Below are 22,643 nucleotides of genomic sequence, written 5' to 3' on the forward strand. Positions count from 1 at the left end.
TTTGAAATATTCGCCCACGAACAGAATGCACCACCTTTCCATCCAGATGAAAAGGCCAATGATATTCAGATCAGCACGGATCAAGTAACTATCAAAACTGAACATGAAGTTCAATTTGAATTTCTCAACTGCAAATCCCCCCTTTCAGTACTCTACAGCAGTGAAAACAGAAAGTGCTGGAAATCCTTAGCAGGTCTGGCAGCATCTGAAACGCTGACAGATGCAAGAAACATTGCAGCCTTGAAGAAGTGGTTAGATTATCACACCAGGCAGGTGCGCTTGGTGGCCAGTATGTAGAAGATGGGGACATTGTGTTCAACAGTTTTATACCAGAGACTCTGACCTCATTTGATTCCATGTTTCTCTGCGATTCCCTCTTTTTCGGAAGTAGGCAGGAGTGGGAAGCAGTGGAGAATGTAAATGATGGGTGACCTTCCCAGTGAGAGGATTCGTGTACAGGAGCAGGGATCCCTTTCTGGAAGGGCCTTGGTGAGACCACACCTGAAGTACAGTGTATACCTTTGTTCCCCTTTCGCAAGGAAGGCTCTCCTGGTTATTGAGACAGTAAAGTAGGGTCACCAGCCTGAGTCCTGGGATGTGGAGATAGTTATGGGCTGCAGATGCTGGAAGTCAGAGTTTATACAATGTGGATCTGGGGAAGTGCAGCAGGTCAGGCTGCATCACGGGAGCAGGATGGTTGATGTTTTGGGTCGGAACCCTTTGTCAGCCCTGATGAATAGTCTTGACCTGAAACGTCACCTTTCCAGCCCCATCGTATTAATGCTGGTCATCAAGGACCTATTAATTCTCGTCCCACGTTCTGGCACTCAGCGTGTAACCGTTATTGTAGTGCCTGGTGTGATCATCTCAACACTTCTTCAAGGCTGCAATGTTTCCTGCATCTGTCACCATTTCGGATGCTGCCCGACCTGCTGAGGATCTCCAGCACTTTTTGTTTTTATTGTGGATTTCCCCCATTTTGCTCAAGCACTTCGAGTCAGAGAGCTGTACAGCTCCATATTTTGCTGACTATAATTCCTGGGATGTCAGGACTGATGGATGAAGAGGGACTCAATCTTCATTTCATCCTCCTTTCCTTTGGCTTTCTGAGCTGCTGACTACATCACTAATCTTCTACCTCCCATTCCCTGTCCTGAATCTGACCCATCTAAGCCTACACTTTAGTTCCCATCCCCCTGTTAGACTCGTTAAAACGACACCAATGGGACTGGCAAAACACTCCACCAGGAGATTTCTCCGAGCTTGCCCAGGGGTAACCGGTCAGGCTGGTACAGGACCCACCCAGAAACGGTCCCAGTGCCGGAAGAATCTAAACCCTTCTCTGGTCCAACATTTCGCCAGTCACACGTCCAACTGATCTGTCCTCTTATTCCTGCTCTCACGAGCACATGGCACTGTGAGTAAGTCTGACATTATTTTATTTCAGGAGCTACATTTTACTGTATCCCTGATCTCCCTATATCCAGCTTTCAGGATCTCATCCCTTTGTTAAGTGATGTCATTGGTATCGGTGTGTTCCACAACCACTGACTTTACCCTCCAGCTGCTCCATGATAATCGCGGATCCTGGCACCAGGGAGGTAACATACCATCATGTCTGTGGCCACAGAAGTGCCAGCCTGTACCCCTGACCATTGAATCCCCTGTCACTATAGCCCTGCCACTGTCTTTCCTCCGGTTCTGTACAGCAGAGCTATCTGTGGTATCATGAACCTGGCTGTTGCTGATTTCCCGAGAAGCCACTCCACGCATTCAACCCCAACAGAATCCCAAGCAGGATTCAGTATCTTTTTGAGAAGTGGATGATCACTGGGGATTCCTGCACTGCCTTCCTGAGCCTTTTATTTGGTTTGATGGTCACCCATTCTCTTTCTGCCTGTGTAACCCTCACCTACAGTGTGACAAACTCACTAAACGTGCTGTCCATAATATTCTCAGATGACTCCACAACGAGTCCACTCATAACTCCAGGTCTGAAAAGCAGTTTCCCAGCAGCTGTAGGTGGGCCCACTTCCTGCACACATAGCCATCAGGGACACTGAAAGTATCCCTTATTTCCCACATTGTACAAGAGGAGCACACCACAGGTCTGAGGGCTCCTGTCACAACGTCTCTCTAGATTCAGCTAATTACTCCCATTAAGAGAATTTAAAAGAACTTTCAACCTTCCTTCACTTCAAACATTTCCATTATACATCAAAAGCCCCGATCTTTATTTAAGCTCATACATCATATTTCAAAAACTTAACAAATACTCTGCAGATATCACTTACAAATTGGCTGTTCCCATTGGGACCATGTGAATTTCTCAATGGCCTGAACTAAACCAGAGTTTCAGCTTCAACTTCTCCCTGTCTCACCTCCCTCTGTTTACACCCAACTCCAAAACGCACTCATTAAGTCAAGCAACACTCAGTGCAGCCCTGTCATTTTCATTGTCTGCTCACACCTACACTGCCCTCAGCATCCTGTCCTGTCCCTATGCATCGCAATGGGAGCTCAGGAACTGCATCTCATCTTTCAGCTCAGCCCTTTGTAACCCCAGCGTCAACATGGACCTCAGCAATTTCTGGATGAACAGACAGTTGTCAGAACCTGGAACATTCCACCTGAAAATGTGCTGGAATTTGAGTTCACAAAAAATTTTAATGAGAATTTTGCAGGGAGTTGAAAATTAGGAGTTTACAGGTTAACATCATGAAGTGAGTGATTGGGACTAAATCTGACAGTTCCTGCAAAGAGACTAGGTATAATTTAGATAATTCTGTGCTCCCACTCAGGCCAAATCGCCCATGGGGGATTCAACCACAAATGTGAACATCTTTCTGCATTTTGCTTTACAAAAGTATTGAAGATATTTTACCAGAGACAGAACAGACAACCCTTTCTCCTTCCACAGTAAAATGCTCATGATATTCAGAGCCTGATGACTCCGCTGAGTGCAGAAATCTGCTTTTTTGAAATCCCGTCCTCAATTATTCTCATTTAATATCCCATAAAGAGAATTCACAAAACAAATCTCAGCCAGTGCAGGATGAATTGGAAAGACAAATATTTCTCCGGTATGTGTCTGATGTGTAAATGCTCCTCTTTCAAATCACCCCTCCCCCACCCAGGAAGAGGACATGTCCATGCACCTTGCTGTACCGTGCCCCCAGTAAAAATGGCGGCCATAACCCAGGACCTATCACTGACTGAGGCCCACAACCGTTTTCCCATTTGCTGTAAACATGGGACCAAGAGTTTCTAATTCAGGACTAACATCCTGTACAGACGTGTAAATAAAACCTCCCAGTCCAAACTGAATCATTTTCTCCCGGTTTCCGCTGCCAATCCCCCTTCCCAGTTTCCGGCTCCTGCACACAACAAGGGCCATTCCGGGTCCAGTAACCCTTCCTCAGAACCGATGGCAGCTGGGAAAATTAGACTCCCTAGAGTGTGGAAACAGGCCATTCGGTCCAACAAATCCACACTGACCCTCCGAAGAGTATCCCACCCAGACCCATTCCGCAACTCTGTTATTCTAAATTTCTCCTGAACAACGCACCTCACCTTCACATCCCTGAACACGACGGGAAATTTAGCTTGGCCAATTCACTTAACCTACACGTCTTTGGACTGCAGGAGATAGGGGTAAAAGAGTAAATAATAGGTGGGATGGAGCGACCCTTCAACAACTTGTCAACATTTACTCATCTCCTCTCCCCGACCTTATCTCAGATCCAACCCTCCAACTCAGCACCGCCCTCAAACTGTCCCATCTGTCCATCTTCCTTCCCAAATATCCACTCCACCCTCTCACCATTACCACCACCTGCATTTCCCTATTGCCTTCCCAACGACCTTCCCACCAGCCCTACACACCCATCCTATTATCTGTCCTCTTCCCCACCCTCACATTCCTGAAGAAGTGCTTAGGCCCAATATGTCAACTCGCCTGCTCCTTGCATACTACCTGACCTGCTGTGCACATCCAGCGCCACACTTTAACACAAGCTGGAAGAACATCACCTCATCTTGTACCTGGGGACCCTTCAGCCCTCTGGCCTCAATATTGGATTCCATAATTTTAAGTCCTAAGCCTCCTACGTACTAGTGTCCTAGCCCCCATCCCATAGACCAGGCCCTGTTATTACATCGCCTGCAATTACACACTACCTATGGTTAGTCACTAACAGTCTCCATAAACAGCTATTCACCCTCCCCCAGCCAGATCGTTATGCACTCATTTGTCCAACTGCTCCCATCACGTTCTTTGGAATCTATCACCACCTATCATTTACACCTTAAACCCTACCTTCTGCATATAAACCAACATTGTTTCTCAGGAACATCAGTTCTGACGAAGGGTCATTGGATCAGAAATGTTAACTTTGACTTCTCTTCACAGATGCTGCCAGACCTGCTGAGCATTTTCAGGATCTTCTGGTTGTTGTTTCTGATTCACAGCATCCGCAATTCCTTTGGTTTTCATTTACTGGGAGTTTATAATTCAGGTCTAGCAGCCTGCATCGTGTGTTTATCAACCCACCCAGTACACAAACTCAATTTCTCTCCCAGTCTCTGCTGTCTCTCCCACTCTCTTCACACTCACTGGGTCCCCCCTCACAGTGACATTGCACCTGCACAGCTCATGGTCACGTGTTGGCCTGCTGGCCACACCCCTCATTCACTCCCATTGGCGGGAGGATTACACCAACTCCCCTATTGGTCTGAAGCTGCCATCAATCAGCCGGGTCCCTTTGTGACTTGAGTGGTAGGAGGCTGAGGGGTGACCTCAGAGGTTTATAAAATCATGAGGGGCCTGGATGGGATACAGAGACAAGGCCTTTTCCCTGGGGTTAGGAAGTCCAGAACGAGGGGGCATAGGTTTAAGGTGAGAGGAGAATGATATAAAAGAGACCCAAGGGGCAACTTTTTTCATGTGCGTGTATGGAATCTACTGTCAGGGAAGTGGTGACAGCTGGTATAGTTCCACCATTTGAAAGGCAGCTGGATGGGTATATGAATGGGAAGGGCGTAGAGTGATATGGGCTAACTGCTGTCACATAGGACTAGATTAGATTGGGATATCTGGTCGGTGTGGACAGGTTTGACTAAAGGGGCTGTTTCCTTGCTGTACATGACTGTGGCTCTGCCCTGGGATGAGCTTCATCATTCAGTGAATGGGGCAGTATCACAGAGCCCAGGGCCTGGGGGTTATTCAGCCCATTGGGGCTGTACTCTCTCCATCTGGAGATGCTGCCAATCTGCCCTTTCTCCACTCCCATTTACCAGTAGCCCTCCACATTTATCCTCAAATAGTTAAATTCCAAATCTTTTTTGAAAATAACAAAAGCTGCATCTAGCTGTGGTTCAAGCTTTTCCAGATGCTCAGAACCTACTGAGTAAAATAACCTTCACATTTTTAACCTGCATTATTTGCCAATTACCTGAAAGTAGTTACTAAAAATTGTGACAATAAATTCTCTCAGTGTTTCTGTAAATTAAATATCCTGGAAACAAATCTGTTTCTGGTTGAAATGACTGATTAAGCTTCTCAGCTCCAAGGAGAATTGTCAGGTCTTTTGCTAGCTCTCCATAAAAGAGAAATCTATCTTAATTTGAATTTATTAGTGTCATAGAGATGCACAGCACAGAAACAGACACTTGGGTCCAACTAGTCAATGCCGCCCAGATATCCTAAATTAATCTCGTCCCATTTGCCAACACTCGGCCCATATCCTTCTAAACGTTTCCTAAACACGTACCCAATCAGATGCCTTTTAAATGTAATCCTACCAGCCTCCACACTTCCTCTGGCAGCTCATTCCATACACGTACCATATTCAGCTTGAAAACATTGCTCTTTAGATCGCATTTAAATCTTTTCCCTCACACCTCCCGTCTGTGCTCTCTGGTTTTGGACTCCCCTAACCTGGGAATAAGACCCTGGCTGTTCACCCTAACCATGTCCTTCACGATTTATCAACCTCGAAGGTCACCTCTCAGCATCCGATGCTCCAGTGAAAACAGCCCGAGCCTATTCAGCCTCTCTGTATGGGTCAAACCCTCAACCCTAGAAACATCTTTGCACACCTTTTCTGAATCCTTTCATGTTTTATTATATCATTCCGATAGCAGGGAGCCTAGGACTAAAATCAGAATTCCAGAAATGGCTGAATCAATGTCCTGTACAGCTGCAAAATAATGTCGCAACTCCTATACATAATGCACAGACCAATAAATGCAAGTTAACCAAATGCCTTCTTCACCACCCTGCCTATTGCACTTTCAAAGAACTATGAACCTGCACCTCAACATCTCTTTGTTCAGCAACACTCCCCAGGCCCTTCCCTGATTTGTTTTTCCAAAATGCAGCACCTCACATTTATCTGAATTCCACTCCATCTGCCACTCCTCAGCCCAGTTGTTTGAAGTCTCATTGTTCTCTGAGGTAACTTTCTTCCCTGTCCACTGCATCTCCAATTTTGATGTCTGTGTAAAGTCACTAATCATAGCTCCTATATTCACATAGAAATCATTTATATAAATGATGAAAAGCAGTGGACCCAACACCAATCCTTACACCATATTGCTCATCACAGATCTCCAGTCCGAAAAGCAACACTTCACCACTATCCTCTGTCTCCAATTTTCCAGCCAATTTTGTATAATTTGTTAACCAGTCTGTTATGTTGAACCTTGTTGAACGTCTTTCTGAAGACCAAGTTAGTGATTTCCATGCACAAAGCCATGCTGACTATCCCTAATTATTTCTTGCCTTTCCAATTACATCCAAATCCTGTCCCTGAGAACCCTTCCAGCAACTTGCCTGACTTCAGGCTCATCGGTGTATTGTTCCCTGGACTTTCCTCATCACCTTTCTCAAATAATGGCACCCGTCTTACAGCACATCACCTGTGGTTATTGGTGATACAAATATCTCAGCGAGGGGCCCGGCAATCACTTCCCTAACTTCCCACAAAGTTCTGGGACACACCTGATCAGGTCCCAGGGATTTATTCAGCTTTATGTATTATAAGATATCCAGTACCTCATTCTCTGTAATATGGACACTTGTCAAGTTATCACTATTTATTTTTCCAAACTGTCTCACTTCCACATCCTCTAAGTAAAAGCTGACATGAAATCCTGCCACCTCCGATGGTTCCACAGACAGCCTTGCTGATCTTGGAGGGTCCCTAATCTCTGCCTGGTTACTCTTTTGTCCTAGGTGTATTTGTCGAATCTCTTTGGGTTCTCCCTTAAACCTATTTCCCAAAGCTATCTCATGTCCCCTTTTAGCCCTCATGGTTTCCCCCGACTATACTCCTACTGCCCTTTTACTCCTGGAGGGATTCACGCAAACCCTGTAACTGCCATATCCCTCCTTCATTTTCTTGACCAGGCCCTCAATTTCTCTCGACAGGCAGCATTCCTTACACCTCCCAGCCTTGGCCTTAACAGGAACATACTGTCTGTGTACTCTTGTTGTTGCAGGCCTATGGATGCAATGGCAGATGAGGACATAGAAGCATTCTCAGTAAAGAGGTAGTGTTGGGAAGGATAACAGCCGAAAGGTAGATGGGTCGTCTGGCCGTGATGGAGTGCATCCCAGGAGACTATAACAGATGGCAGAGGCTAAATAGCAAACGCACTCGTGATAATTCACTAAAATGTGCTGGACTCTGGGACGGTTCTGACAGATTAGATAGCTGCAGATGTGATGCCAATATTTTTAAATGGACCTGTTAGCATAACATCTGTAGTGGGGGAAATGCTCGATCTCTCAAGGAAGAAATAGTGAGCTATCTGGATAGAAATTGTCTCAGAGCAGACACAGCATCGATTCATGAAAGGTAGACAACACTAAGCTGAGTGGTAGAGCAATGTGTGCAGAGGCCACTGTAAGTCTGCAGAGGGATACGGATAGGTTAAGTGAGTGGGTAAGGGTCGAACAGATGGAGGACAATGTTGGGAAATGTGAGGTCCTCCATTTTGGTCGGACTAACAGCTAACTGATGAAATGGTGAAAACTTGCAGCAGGCTGCTGTACAGAGGGAGCTGGGTTTTCTTGTGCATGATTCACAGGAAGTTGGTTTGCAGGTGCAGCAGGTAAATAAGACAGTGAAGGGAATATTGTCCTTCATTGCTAGAGGGATGGTTATGCTGCAGCTGTACAGGGTGCTGGAGAGGCCACACCTGGAGTACTGTGTACAGGTTTGGTATCCTTAGTTCAGGAAGGATGTACTGGCACTGGAGAGGGTGCAGTGGAGGATCACTAGTTTGAGTCAGGATTTCAGAGGGTTGGCGTATGCAGAGAGATTGAGAAAACTAGTTCTATACTCATTGGAATTTCGAAGTATCGGGGGGTTGGATAGGAAAAAAATTGAAATTATTAAGGGAGTAGATAAACTTGAAGCAGGGAGGTGATTTCCACTGGGGACAGAGCAAAATAGGGAGCAGAGAGTCAAAATAAGGGGATATCAGATTTAGGACTGAGATCAGGATGGACTTCTTCAGATAAATCTGTGAATCTGTGGAATTTGCTGCTGAGTGCAGCAGTTGACGTTATCAACTTGACTATCGTTAGGTCAAAAGGTAGATTTGTGAACAGGAAAGGAATTAAGGGTTATGGTGAGAGAACAGGAAAGTGGAGCTGAGGCCATGAAAAGATCAGCCCTGAGCTTATTGAATGGCAGAGCAGGCTTGAGGGGCCAGGTAGCCTACTCCTGCTCCTCTTCCTTCTGTTCTTTTGTTCCCACTTTCCAGCCATCCCTTTACCTGGGAATAGCAAAGAAATATTGAAGGTTCTCGCCTTGTACCGTCAAAATTCGCCTTTGTCCAATTTAGAACACCGTTTAGATCTGGTTTATTATTTTCTGTAACTATTTTAAAACTAGTAGAATTATCAGAGAATCCTGAGTGTGGAAGCAGGCCATTCGGCCCATCACATCCACACTGACCCTCAAAGCCTCCTACCTTAAACCTGTAACGCTGCATTTCCCACGGCTAATCCACCTAGCCTGCACATCCCTGAACAATATGGCCAATTCAGCCTGGAATATCCACCCAACCTGTATATCTTTAGATAGTGGGAGGAAACCACAGCAAACAGACGAAACCCACGCAGGTAATAACAACAAGGTGATCATCCCTTTCTTATTTCCCAGGTCAACCTAAGTAACTTCGCTGGACGTAATCTCAGAATATCCTCCCTCAGCACAACTGTAATGCTACCCCTAAACAAAAAGGCCACTCCGCCCCCTCTCATGTCCCCCTTTCTATCCTTCCTCTTGCATCGATACCCTGGAACATTACGCTGCCAGTCCTACCCATCTCTGAGCAACGTTTCTGTAATACCCATGATATCCCAGTGCCACGTTCAAAACCATACCCTGAGCCCATCTGCCTTCCCTGTCAGGCCTCTTGCATTGAAGTAAATGCAGTGTAACTTGTCAGTTCCACCTGGTTCTGTGCCTTGCCCTTGCCTGCCTTGACCGCCTGACTTCTGAACTGTACCAGCCTCAGACTTACCTCTTTTCTCACTATCTCTTTGAGTTTACCCACACTCCCTCACTGGTTTAATGACTCCTGAGTAGCACGAGCAAATCTCCCTGCTTGGATATCAGACACCTTCCAATTCAGGTACAATCCATCCTTCTTATGCACATCAACTCTACTCAAGAGGAGATTACAATGATTAAAAGATGTGAATCCTTCTGCCCTACACCAGTTCCTTAGCCAATCATTCATCTCCTCCATCCTGCTATTCCTAGTCTCACGAGCATGGAGCACCTGGAGTAATCCACATATTATGACCGAGGACCTGGTTTATTATACTCCAGGCTAATTTGCTATATTCTCTCATCAGGCCATTTATCTTTTCCCCTTCCTTTTTCATTGGTACCAATGTACAATGACCTCCCACTGGTCATTCTTTCCTTTGAGAATATTCTGCTACCTGTCCGAAACATCCTTGACCCTGGCACCAGGGAGGTATCACCCCATTCTGATGTCTCACTGTTAGCTGCAGAAACAGCAGTCTGTGCCCAACTAGAAAGTCCCTTATCATCCTTGAGCGTTTGGAATCTGATAGACCTCTCATTATAGTGGAGCCAATCTCAGTAACAGTAACTTGGCTGTCAGTGCAACATTCCCTGGAAGTCTATGACAACCTACATTATCCAAAACAGTAAACATGTTTGAGATGGGGATAGCCACAGGAGACTCATGGCTGAAAAAATGTGTTGTTGGAAAAGCGCAGCAGGTCAGGCTGCATTAAAGGAGCAGGAGAATTGACGTTTCTGGCACAAGCCCTTCTTATGCTCGAAACGTCGATTCTCCTGCTCCTTGGATGCTGCCTGACCTGCTGCGCTTTTCCAGCAAAACATTTTTCAGCTCTGTTCTCCAGCATCTGCAGTCCTCACTTTCTCCACAGGAGACTCCTGCTCTACCTACCTCCCTCTCCTACCTTTCCGAGAGGTAACCCATCTACCTGACTGTATCGGCAGTTTTCCGGCCTGAAACTGCCACCTATCACACATCCTGACTCTTGTAAATTCTTCATTACCATTAAGTACTGCTCCATCTGATCCATGTGATCCAAGAGGACTTGCATCACTTCCTGCAGGCTATCATCAGGATCATTCAAACTCCCCCTACTCTCCTCCAGGAAGTGCACATCACTGTACGAATGGCCATCTCTGCACCTTAATCTGTAGATCCAGAAAAAGGCAGAGTCTTACAGCTTTACAAAAGACTACTCTCGAATACATTGGTACCTGTATTTTATATTTAAAACATTCAACCAAAAGATCATAACAGAGGCATTTAAACTAGTAAACACTCACCCTACTGAATGTTTTACTTTTTACAATCCGCAACAGAGTAAGATTTACCTTTTAAGAGACTGAAACCCACTGAGCTGATCCCCGGCTGCGAGTCACAGACATACAGCACGGAAACAGACCCTTCAATCAAACTCGTCCATACCGACCAGATATCCGAACCTAATCTCGTCCTATTTGCCAGCACTTGGTCGATATCCCTCTAAACCCTTCCTATTCATATACCCATTCAGAAGCCTAATAAATGATGCAATTGTACCAGCCTTCACAACTCCCTCTGGCAGCTCATTCCATAAACGCACCACTGTCGCATGAAAAAGTTGCCCCTTAGGTCCCTTTTATATCTTTCCCCTCTCGCGCTAAATCTATGCCCCCTCGTTCTGGACTCCCCCACTCCAGTGAAAATACCTTGTCTATCTATCCGATCCATGCTCATGATTTTATAAATCTCGGAGATCACGCCTCAGCCTCTGACGCTCCAGGGAAAACAGCCCCAGCCTGTACAGCCTCTCCCTATATCTCAAACCCTCCAACCCTGGCAATATCCTTATAAATCTTCTGTGAACCTTTCTAGTTACACAACATCCTTCTGACAGGTGGAGAACAGAATTGCGCAGAATATTGCAAGAGTGGCCAAACCAATGTCCTGAACAGCCGCAACATGACCTCCCAACTCTCTTACTCAATACTCTGGCCAATAAAAGAAATCATACCAAACACCTTCACGATCCTATCTACCTGCGCCTCTACTTTCAAGGAGCTATGAACCTGCACAACAAGGTCTCTTTGTTCAGCAACACTCCCCAGGACCTGACCATGATGTGTATCAGTCCTGCTAAGCTTTGCTTTTCCAAAATAGAGCACCTCGCACTTATCTGAATTGAACTCCATCTGCCACTCCTCAGCCCATTTGCCCATCTGATCAAAATCCCATTGAAATCTGAGGTAACCTTCTTCACTGTCCACTACACCTCCAATTTTGATGCCATCTACAAACTTACTAACAATACCTCCTGTGTTCACATCCAAATCATTTATATAAATGATGAGAGGTAGTGGACCCAGCACCGATCCTTGTGGCATTCCACTAGTCACAGGCCTCCAGTCTGAAAAATAATCATCCATCACCACCACCCTCTGTCTTCTGCCTTTGAGCCAGATCTATATCCAAATGGCTACTTCCATGAGATCTAACCTTGCTAACCAGTCTCCCATGGGGAACCTTGTCGAATGCCTTACTGAAGTCCATATAGATCACATCTACTACTCTTCTCTCATCAATCCTCTTTGTTACTTCTTAAAAACCAGATCAAGTATGTGACACATGATTTCCCATGCAGAAAGTTATGCTGACTATCCCTAATCAGTCCGTGCTTTTCCAAATACACGCAAATCCTATCGCTCAGGGCTCCCTCCAACACCTAGTCTAGCACAGCGTCTGTAGTTCCCTGGCTTGTCCAAACCACCTTCGTTAAATAGTAGCACCATATTAACCAACCCGCAGTCTTCTGACACCTCAGCTGTGACTATCAATAATACAAAAATCTCAGCAAGAGGCCCAGAAATCACTTCCATCGCTTCCTACAGAATTTTTTGGATACACCTGATCAAAGCCTGGGGATTGATCCACCTTTATGCATTTCCAGACATCCAGAACTCTGCAGTATGGACATTTTTCAAGATGTAACCATTTATTTCCCCACATTTTACATCTCCCGTGTCCTTCTCCACAGTAAATACTGATGCAAAATATTGCATCTTGATAAAACAAACAAGGGCAGGACTTACACTAATTAAAAGTAAGGCTTTGAGTAGTGATATGGAACAAAGAGACCGAGGGGTTCAGGTTTTCTTAGTCTGTGTCACATGTAGACAGGGTGGTTAAGAAGGTGGTTAGCACACTTACCTTCATTGCTCAGACCTCTGAGTACCGGAGTTGGGAATTTAGGTTGAGGCTGTACAGGATGTTGGGGAGGCCTCTTCTGGAATACTGCGTCCAGTTCTGGTTGTGCTGTTATAGGAAGGATATTATTAAATCGGAGCGGATTCGGAAGAGACTAACCGGGATGTTGCTGTGAATGGAGGGATTGTGTCACAAGGAGAAGCTGGATAGGCTGGGATGCTTTTTCACTCAAGCGTAAGAGGTGGTGGGGGGGGGGGTGGAATTCAAGACCTGGGTGCATACAATTTGAAAATAGATGAGAAAGGTTTGAAAAACTAATTGGGGATTTGTTTTTACTTTTACATGTGTGAAGTGAACTCCCAGAAAAAGAGGCAGCTGTGAATACAATTACAATGTTTAAAAGACATTTAGACAAGTCCATAAATAGGAAATGTTTGGATGAATGTGGACCAAGCGGAGGCAGGTGCGATTAGATTAGTTGGGAATTATGGTCGACACGGACTGGTTTAACCACAGGGTCTGTTACTATGCTGTATCACTTCATGACTAATTCTCGCTATCTCTGTGAATTCCTCCATCCTCACAACTCCCCAGATCACGGTCACCTCATCCAGACTTAACTCTTCCTTATCTCTAGAAGTCCTCTCTAGCCTCAGAACCATCACTATCTCTGGTATCACAAACATGTCAATCTCTATAACATCCTCCAATCTCCTCCTGTCTCATCACCCTCACGATCTCTAATCTTGACAACCCCCACAAATATGTCCTTCTCCACAGTAAACACTGATGCCCCTTGTTTAGTATCCCCCCAACAACCCCATCTCCTGTGTCTTCACACATAGGCTGCCTTGTTGATCTTTGAGGTGGCCTATTCTCTCTCTAGTGACCCATTTGCTCTTAATGTATTTCTAAAAACCCTTTCCCTATTCGCCAAAGCGGTGTCCTGTCCCCTTTTTGCCTTACTGATTTTACTCTTAAGTATACTCGTCTTGCCTTTATACTCGAAGGATGTTTGTGATTTGTTGGATTGGAATAAATGCAAAATATTACATCTTGGTAAAACAAACGAAGGCAGGACTTACACTGATTAAAAGTTGGGCCTCGGATAGTGATATGGAACAAAGAGACCGAGGGGTTCAGGTCTTTGAACTATGTGTCACATGCAGACAGGGTGGTTCAGAAGGGCTTTAGCACATTTGCCTTCATTGCTCAGATCTTTGAATATAGGAGTTGGGACGTTATGTTGAGGTATTACAGGATGTTGGTGAGGCCTCTTCTGGAATACTGTGCCCAGTTCTGGTTGTGCTGTTATAGGAAGGATATTATTAAATTGGAGCAGGTTCAGAAGAGATTTACCAGAATGGTGATGGGAACGGAGGGATTGAATTATAAACAGAGTCCTGATAGGCTGGGTCCCTTTTCACTGGAGCACACAGGAGGCTGAGGGGTGACCTGATTAGAGGTTTATAAAATCCTGAAGAGTTTCGGTGATGTGAACAGCAGGTGCCCTTTCCAGGAGGGGACGCAATTCAAGACTGGGGACATACTTTTTAACGTGAGAAAAGGAAGGGTTTAAAAAGAAGTTCCGGATTTATATTTTGTTTTTGCACAGAGAGTGGTTCACATGTGGAACAAACTTGCAGAGGACGTGATAGATGTGAATACAATTACAATTTCAGGGTGGCACTGTGGCTCAATGGTTCGTGCTGCTACCTCTCAGCGCCAGGGACACAGGCTCAATTCCTGTATTGGGTGACTGTCCATGTGGAGTTTGCATATTCCTCCCCATGACAGCGTGGGTTCCTCCAGGTGCTCCCGTTTCCTCCCACAATCCACAGATGTACAGGGTAGGTGAACTGGCCGTGCTCAATTGCCCATAGTGTTCAGGAATGATTGGGTTGAGTGAATTAGTCAGGGGTAAATGTAGAGCAAGAGGGTAGGGGAATGGGATTCTAATAGGAAAAAAAAACATTTGGACCCATATATCAATAGGGAATGCTCGGATGGACTTGGACCAAGTGGAGGCAGGTGCGATTAGTTCAGTTCGAATTTATGGTCGACACGGACTGGTTAGACCACAGGGTCTGTGTCGATGCTGTGTAACTTTATGACTCGTTATCTCTGTAAATTCCTCTATGTTTGGAACTCTCCCTATCAGTGCCACCTCATCCAGCCTTACAAATATTCCTCATCTCTATAATTCCACTCCAGCCTCAAAATCCAAAAACCTCTATCACAAATCTCTCTATCTCTGTAACATCCTCCATCCTCACAATCCTTTCCAACTTGCATCTCCTCCAGCTTCATTATCATCCCCATGTCTAATCCCCTCCAGTCTCTCAAAGCTCTGCTATATCTGCCTTTCGTTATTTCCAGCTTTCAGGATGCCCAATGTTTATTTCTCACTTGATGATGGCCCTTTCCAATTCCTGCGCTGAGCTTCTGAATTTCCTCTTAAAACTCTGCATCTCACGTTTCTCCCAAAAACATTGACCAATCACGTGCCATCTATTCTAGTATCACCTTTTCTGACCTGATGTCCAATGGAGCCTGTCATATTCCTATAATAAACATCTCAGCGGTCTACAAGACAGAAAAACGCTCTAGTGGTACATTGGGTCTGTGAGAAAGAAAACTTTCTTTCATACTGTTGAGGGCTGCACTGATGCAGGCAAGTGGAGAATGTTCCAACACGATCCTGATGCGTGCCTTATAGAGAGCAAACAGACACTGGGGAATCAGGGGTTTGGGAAAACTGAGATTGTTCTCCTTGTAGCAAAGGAAATTGAGGGGAGCTGAGAGACAAGTGCTTACAAAACATATACATCAGGATGTTAAACCTTACACTCATCAATTCATCATAAATGGATTCCTGGACACATATTGAAGATTTCGGGGAGATCGATTGACAGGACGGTTTGATTCAAAGGAGAATTTTTATGCAGAAAATGGAATTGAGCTGGAACAAAATACTCACACACAGTGCAAATATCCAGGTCCTGATGAATGGAGTAATTCAATCAGAGTTTGGCGTTACAATTACTGAGAATCCTATCTGAATATCCACCTGTAGTATCCTGTAATACAAGTTTATAAAATCTGTCACTGTCAGGTCAGGTTAGAAACTCACACCATCCCCTCCTCCTGGTCCAGGATGACTGTACACATCACCCCTTGTGGAGACCAGTAGTCAGCTCAGGGGGAAATCTGTGTGGGTTTCTATGAGTTTCCACCTTGGGACTTCATGTGACTGAACAGGGCAGATCTTTGACACATGGGAGAGAATGTTCCAAGAGTCAGTGAGATGCGGACAGCAGGATTTTCTTCCTTTTCTTTCCTTCCGTGCTGCCGCTGTGCCTCATCAATAAGACATGGAGGGTGAAAGTCTCATGCAGCTTGATGGGCAAGTTCTGACCAATGGGCAGCAAGATCTTCCCAATCCTTCCAAAGAGTCTCTCTGAAAAGACAGCAACTCAGCATGCTTCACACTGCCCGGTGCTCCCTGGAAAGGTTGAGTAGAATGAGGGGGGAATCTCCGAGAAAATGCAGACCAGTATACTTCCAAAAGGATTATAAACTGTTTACAGAGAGGGATTCGTTGGAGAAGTGGACACCAAGTTGGCAAATGGCGCATAACTTGGGATAATGTGAAGTTGTTCATTTTGGAGGAGTTAATAAAAGAACAGAGGACTATTTAAATGGTAGAAATGTAGAAACCTGCAACACAAAAGAGACCAGGAGGTAATTGTGCAGGAAACACAGAAAGCCAGCACACAGTTACAACAGGTCATCAGGAAGGGAGATGAAACGTTGTTCCTTGTTTGAAGGGATTTGCAGTATAAGAGTTTGGAGTATATACCTGAGAGCAACTTTATAAAGTGCGAGTGAGACTACATATGGAGTAATGAGAGACATTTTGGACCCTTTATATAAGGAAAGACATCACTTCATCGGAGGCATTTAGAGAAGATTGACTGGGATGATCCCTGGTTTGCAGGGACTCCCTTTTAAGAAAAGGCTGAAGAAGTTGGGACTCGACTCACTGGATTTGGGGGAGAATGAGAGGGGATCTTATTGAAACACATTGGCTTATTAAGGGGTATAAAAGGGTAAATACTGAGAGGATGTGTCCCATCATGAGGGAACCTGGAACCAGACTCTGGGGCAGTTGCAGAATCAAGGGTTCTGTTTTAGATTTGTCAACTTTAATGCAACACAGACATGGGTAAGGGGTTTCAGTAGCAATGGAGCTGGGGTGAGGTGGAGAAAAATAACATTTTAGAGATTGGAGTTCCTGGTGTTTGCGATTGTGTAGATGTCTGATCAGAAGGTCACCTTGGGGTCAGAATATGAGAGCAATATTGTGAAGTCCTGCCTCAGGCATTTCCCAGTAAGAGGGATGGGCTCAGCAATAAGGGAAAGGAATTTGTAATAGCAACTGAAGGCAATGGGTTTAACCATTGCAGTGTTTCATTGGAGGAAATTGCAGCCAATCGAGTGGTAAGCAGTTTGATGAATGAGTAACAGTGGAGCAATGGAGAGGGATGATAGGGAGAGAGAGCTGGGCATCGTCAGTGTACATGGGAAACCTAACACGGTGCTTTTGGGCGATGTTACCTCCTGGCAGTATGTAGGTGAGATACAGGAAGGAACAAAGATAGATCCTGGATGGACACCACATATGAGGAATCCAGAAAGGAAAGGGAGAGTGGAGATGGAGCAGGACCTTGACGTCAAACATTAGTTCTTAGCAGAATTGGAGAGAAGGACATAACCAGAAAAGACAGACAGAACAACGAACAATATTTGTGAATGGGTGAGGGGGAGTGATGAGGAGGGGCCCGACTCAAAACTGCTATTCCTACATCAGTGACATCACCCAACTCCACCCTAATCTCAGCTCATTTACTGAAATACTCGTGCATCCTTGTGTTATCTCCAGACTTCGTTCTCCAAACACACTCCTGGCCAGCCTCCCACATTCAAATTACATATAATCTCAAGAGTATCGAAAACCCTACTGCCCAAGTGCTCACTTGTACCAAAACTTGTTGATTCATCAAAAGGCTTCTATTTACAAGCAACAATTTAAAATTCTCTCACTTGATGTAATTCCTGGCTGTGAACATCCCTGTCTCCCTGCACCACACAACCTGAGAGACCTCGACAACTCATTTTCTTTCAGACTCCCAAAGATGCATTTATGTATTGCTTCACCGGTCTGGCTGTTTTGACAGTTGCCAAGGCAACACAGTCTGGAATTCGCACCCTGACCCTCTCAGACCTGCTTTTATTCTTTAAGGTATTCCTGAAAACCTGCTTATTTGGCAATACTTTTGATAACCTACCTAATATCCCCATCTGTGGCCTTATGTCAGAAATTCTCAATGTCTGTGAAATTATAAAAATGATAAAAATACAAACTGCTGTTGGTTTGCACACACATTGTCAACTCTTCACTGTCGCTGAATGAATAACCTATAACATCTCTTACCCAAGAACATTGTGGGAGCACCTTCACCACACGAACTGCAGCTGTACAAGGAAGTCAAACATCATCCTCTCCACAGGCAATGGGGCTTTGGCATTAATCACTGGTGTCTGTGGAGAGAGAAGCATTGTTGATATTTCAGGGAGGGCTAAATGCATTACAGGAAATGAGAATGTTGCAGAATATGATGGTCAGAAATGGAAGGAAAATGCACTCTTTTGTTGAAAAAAAAAAGAATTATTCACTGTCAAAGATACTGTGGAAAATTTAGTCCGTTTAGAGAGGAGCACATTGTCAGGGGTTGGGCAGCAGAGGAAAATTAACTAACAAAAGGTCTGTGAAAGTAACAGGAAAACACTAAACAAGTCAAACAGCCTGTGCCCAAAGACTTTAACTCCCCTTCCCGCTGCACCAAAGATATGCAGGTCCTGGGCCATCTCCACCGCCAAATCCCAGGCATCTGATGCCTGGACGAAGAACGCCTCATCTTCTGTGTTCAGATCCTCCAATCACATGGGGTCAATGTGGATTTCACCAGTTTCCTCATTTCCACTCCACCCACCTTATCCCAGATCCAGCCTTCCAACTCGGCACTGCCCTTTTGACCTGTCCTACGTTTCCAACTTCCTTCCCACCAATCGGCTGCTGCCTGACCTGCTGTGCTTTTCTAGCATCACACTCTTTGACATTGAAAACATCCTGACTCTGACACTGTGTAAATCCTGCCCTATCACTCCCTGCCAAGGAAGTCTGCGCATGCGTCCCCCTACAGCTTGCCCCTCTCAAAGTTGGCAGCCACACACACGTGTCCCGTGGATCACTGCCCCCAATAAAGATGGCGGCGATCACTAACACCTTTCACCATTTGAAGCATTTTCCCGTTTGCCACAAACACGGGCCTGGGATTTTCAAATTTGTGTTTTCCCATGTGCACTAAGTTCTGTAAAACGTCTCAGCCCGTTCCATTAAAATTTCCTTCTCTTCCTGGTCAATATGTCTTTCCTTAACCATGTACTGCACCTTCACACATTTCCAATGCCTTGGTCACAACATCACAGTGCTGCCAGTGAAGGTTATCACGTGGTATCACTTCATTCCTGATGAAGGGCTTTTGCCCGAAACGTCGATTTCGCTGCTCCTTGGATGCTGCCGGAACTGCTGTGCTCTTTCAGCACCACTAATCCAGAAGCTTATCACATGGTTGAGTGTAGCCACGCCCCTCATTCACTCAGACCAACCGGCATTACCTTGTCTTCCAGCCCTGTCCCCATCCTCTTATTGGTCCTGCACTGAGATCAATCACCAGAGGCCCTTTGTGGCTGGAGCATGCTCAGTGCTTCCTGCTTTTGCTGCTGTTCATCAGGTACAAGAGAGAGTGTTCATTCCTGTTTCTCCTAATGTCAGACATTAACAACAACGAACTGCATTGTATGGAGCCTTTCACACTGACAAGTCTCCTGAAGTGCTTCACGAATGCTGGAAACATTGATTAAAGAGAACAACTTTAAGATACATCTTTGAGGAGTACTGAGGGGGTTGGGAAGGATATTGAAGAGGTTTTTAGATCAGACAAACCATCTAAAGAGCAACCCACCCAGACCCATTCCCCTACATCTAACACTACGGGCAATTTAGCGTGGCCATTTCACCTAACCTGTACATTTTTGGACTGTGGGAGGAAAGCGGAGCAGCCAGAGGAAACCCACGCAGACACTGGGAGAATGTGCAAACTCCACACAGACAGTTGCCGGAGGTGGGAATAGAACGCGGGTCTCTGGCACTGTGAGGCAGCAGTGTTAACCACTGTGCCACCGTGCCGCCAATCTGCAACTTTGTCCTCTGCAGCTCCAATCATGGAGTGATGTCTGTGGAGAACAGCTTACAATGGAGACAGTGAGTGGCTAACCATAGGTTAACAACCCAAGTCCTAGCCCCCCCCTACCCCACACACCAGGCCTTGTTCTCACAGCCTGCCATTACACACTACCTATGGTTAGCCACTAACAGTCTCCACTAACAGCGAGTCGCCCTCCCCAGCCAGATCGTTATCACTCCTTTATCCAACCCTTCTTCTCACTCTATTCCCACCTATCCTTTACTCCTTACATCCTCCCCTAAACCCTACCTGCTCATATAAACCAACATTTTTTCTCTCAGTATCAGTTCTGAGGAAGGGACACTGGATCTGAAACTTTAACTGATTTCTCTTCACAGATGCTGCCAGACCTGCTGAGCTTTTCCAGAACCTCCTGGTTGTTTTTTCTGATTTACATCTTCCGCAGTTCTTTTGGTTTTAATTTACCGGGAGTTTGTAATTCAGGTCCCACAGCCTCTGTCCCAGTCTCTGCTGTCTCTCCCAACCCCACCCAGTGACACGGCACCTGCACAGCTCATGGACAGGTGTCATCTTGCTGGCCACACCCCTCATTCACTCCCATTGGCTGCAGGACCACACAGACTCTCCTCCCATTGGTCTGGAGCTGCTGTCAATCAGCCGGGCCCCATTGTGATGAGAGTGGAGGGCTAATCCCTCTCTCTGCCCTGGGATGAGCTTCATCATTCACAGTGAATGGGGCAGTATCACAGAGCACAGGGCCTGGGGGCTATTCAGCCCATCGGGGCTGTACTCACTCCCTCTGGAGATGCTGCAAATCTGTCCCAATTCCCCTCCTATTTGCCCACAGCCCCCCAAATCTTTCCTGAAAAATTAAAATTTCAAGTCTGTTTCAGAATACCTGCTAAATCTGTGTCGTTCAGACTGTTCCAGAGGCTCAGAACTTACTGAGTACAATAATGTTCACATTTTCACTTTATATTATTTGCCAATTACTTGAAAGTAGTTACTAAACGTTGTGACAGTGTTAATAATTCGTCTCTCTCTCTGCAAATTCAAGACCTTGGAACCAAATCTGCACCAGGTCAAAATCACTGCTTCACCTTCTCACCTCCAAGGACACCTATCTGTGCTTCAGCTTGCTCTCCACAAAAGAGGAACGGATCTTAGTTTATTAACGTCATAGACATGTCCAGCACAGAAACAGGACTTCGGTCCAATTCATCCATGCCAACGAGGAATCCTAAACGACTGGAGTCCCATTTGCCAGCTCTTGGTCTGTATCCATCAAAATCCTTACTGTTCACCTACCCAATCGGATGCCTTTTAAATGTTGTGATTTTATCAGCCTCCACTACTTTACCTGGCAGCTCATTCCATACACACACCACACTCAGCTTGAAAACATTGCCCCTTAGATTCCTTTTAAATCTTTGCCCTCTCAACCATGTGCTCTAGTTTTGGACCCACCTAAGCTCAAGAAAAAGAACCCCGGCTGCACACCTTATCCATGCCCCTGGTGATTTTATAAATCTCCATGAAGTCACCTCTCAATCTTTGAATCTCCAGGGAAATTAACCCCAGCCTATTCAGCCTCTCCCTGTAGCCCAAATCCTTCAATCCTGGCAACATTTTTGTAACTCTTGCCCGAACCTTTTCACGTTTCACAACATCCTTCCCAGAACAGGGAAAATCAAACTGAAAACAGAATACGAGAAATGGCTTCATCAATGTCTTTTAAATGTTGTAATTGTACTAGCGTCCACCCCTTCCCTTGGCAGCTCACTCCAAACATGCACTGCCCTCAAACTGTCCAACTCTGGCAAAGTCCTTGCAAACATTTTCTGAAATGTTTCAAGTTTCACAATATCATTCCTGGAACAGGGAGATTGGAACTGAAAACAGAATTCCAGAAGAGCCTTAATCAATGTCCTGTACAGCAACAACATGACGGAGAGCATAACAAACGCTGCATTCACTCCCTTACCTACCTGTGACTCGACTTTCAAGGAACTATGAACCTGCACTCCAAGGTCTCTTTGTTCAGCAACACTCCCCAGGACCTTACCAGTAAGTGTATAAGTCCTGCCCCGATTTGCCTTTCCAAAATCCAACAGCTAACATTTATCTAAATTGAACTCTATCTGTCATTCCTTGCTCCACTGCCATTCTGATCAATATCCTGTTGTATTCTGAACTAACCCTCTTCGCTGTCCATAACAACTCCAAGTTTTGATGTCTTGTGTAAAGCTACTAATAATACCTCATATATTCACATTCAAGTCATTTATTTAAGGACCCAATAATCGATCCTTGTAGCACACTGCTGCTCACAATCCTCCAGTCCACAAAACAAACCTCCATCATCACCCTCTGTCGCTTACCATCAAGCCAGTTTTGTACCCAGATGGCTTGTTCTCCCTTCATTCCATGTTATGTAACCCTGCTAACCAGTCTGCTTTGTGGAACCTTGTTGAATGTCCATATAAACAAAGTTCACAGCCTGGTTTAATCAATTTTCTTTGTCACTTCAAAACATTCAGTCAAGTTAGTGAGACA

General features: G+C 45.3%; 1 long non-coding RNA gene across 2 annotated transcripts in view; it reads right to left on the reverse strand.

Moving 5' to 3' along the window:
* Positions 1-22,643, reverse strand: part of LOC140468632 (uncharacterized) — a 642,185-nt gene that overhangs the window by 22,675 nt on the left and 596,867 nt on the right. The window contains exons 2-4 of one of the 2 annotated variants that reach the window (XR_011955758.1): positions 18,254-18,360; positions 15,737-15,836; positions 12,760-12,864 (exon numbers count right to left, since the gene is read on the reverse strand). This is a non-coding gene — a long non-coding RNA (uncharacterized lncRNA). The remainder of the gene's footprint in view (positions 1-12,759; positions 12,865-15,736; positions 15,837-18,253; positions 18,361-22,643) is intronic. The other variant, XR_011955757.1, reaches the window with a different exon arrangement.

This window comes from Chiloscyllium punctatum, chromosome 47, assembly GCF_047496795.1.
Source record: "Chiloscyllium punctatum isolate Juve2018m chromosome 47, sChiPun1.3, whole genome shotgun sequence".
Classification (NCBI taxonomy): Eukaryota; Metazoa; Chordata; class Chondrichthyes; order Orectolobiformes; family Hemiscylliidae; genus Chiloscyllium; species Chiloscyllium punctatum.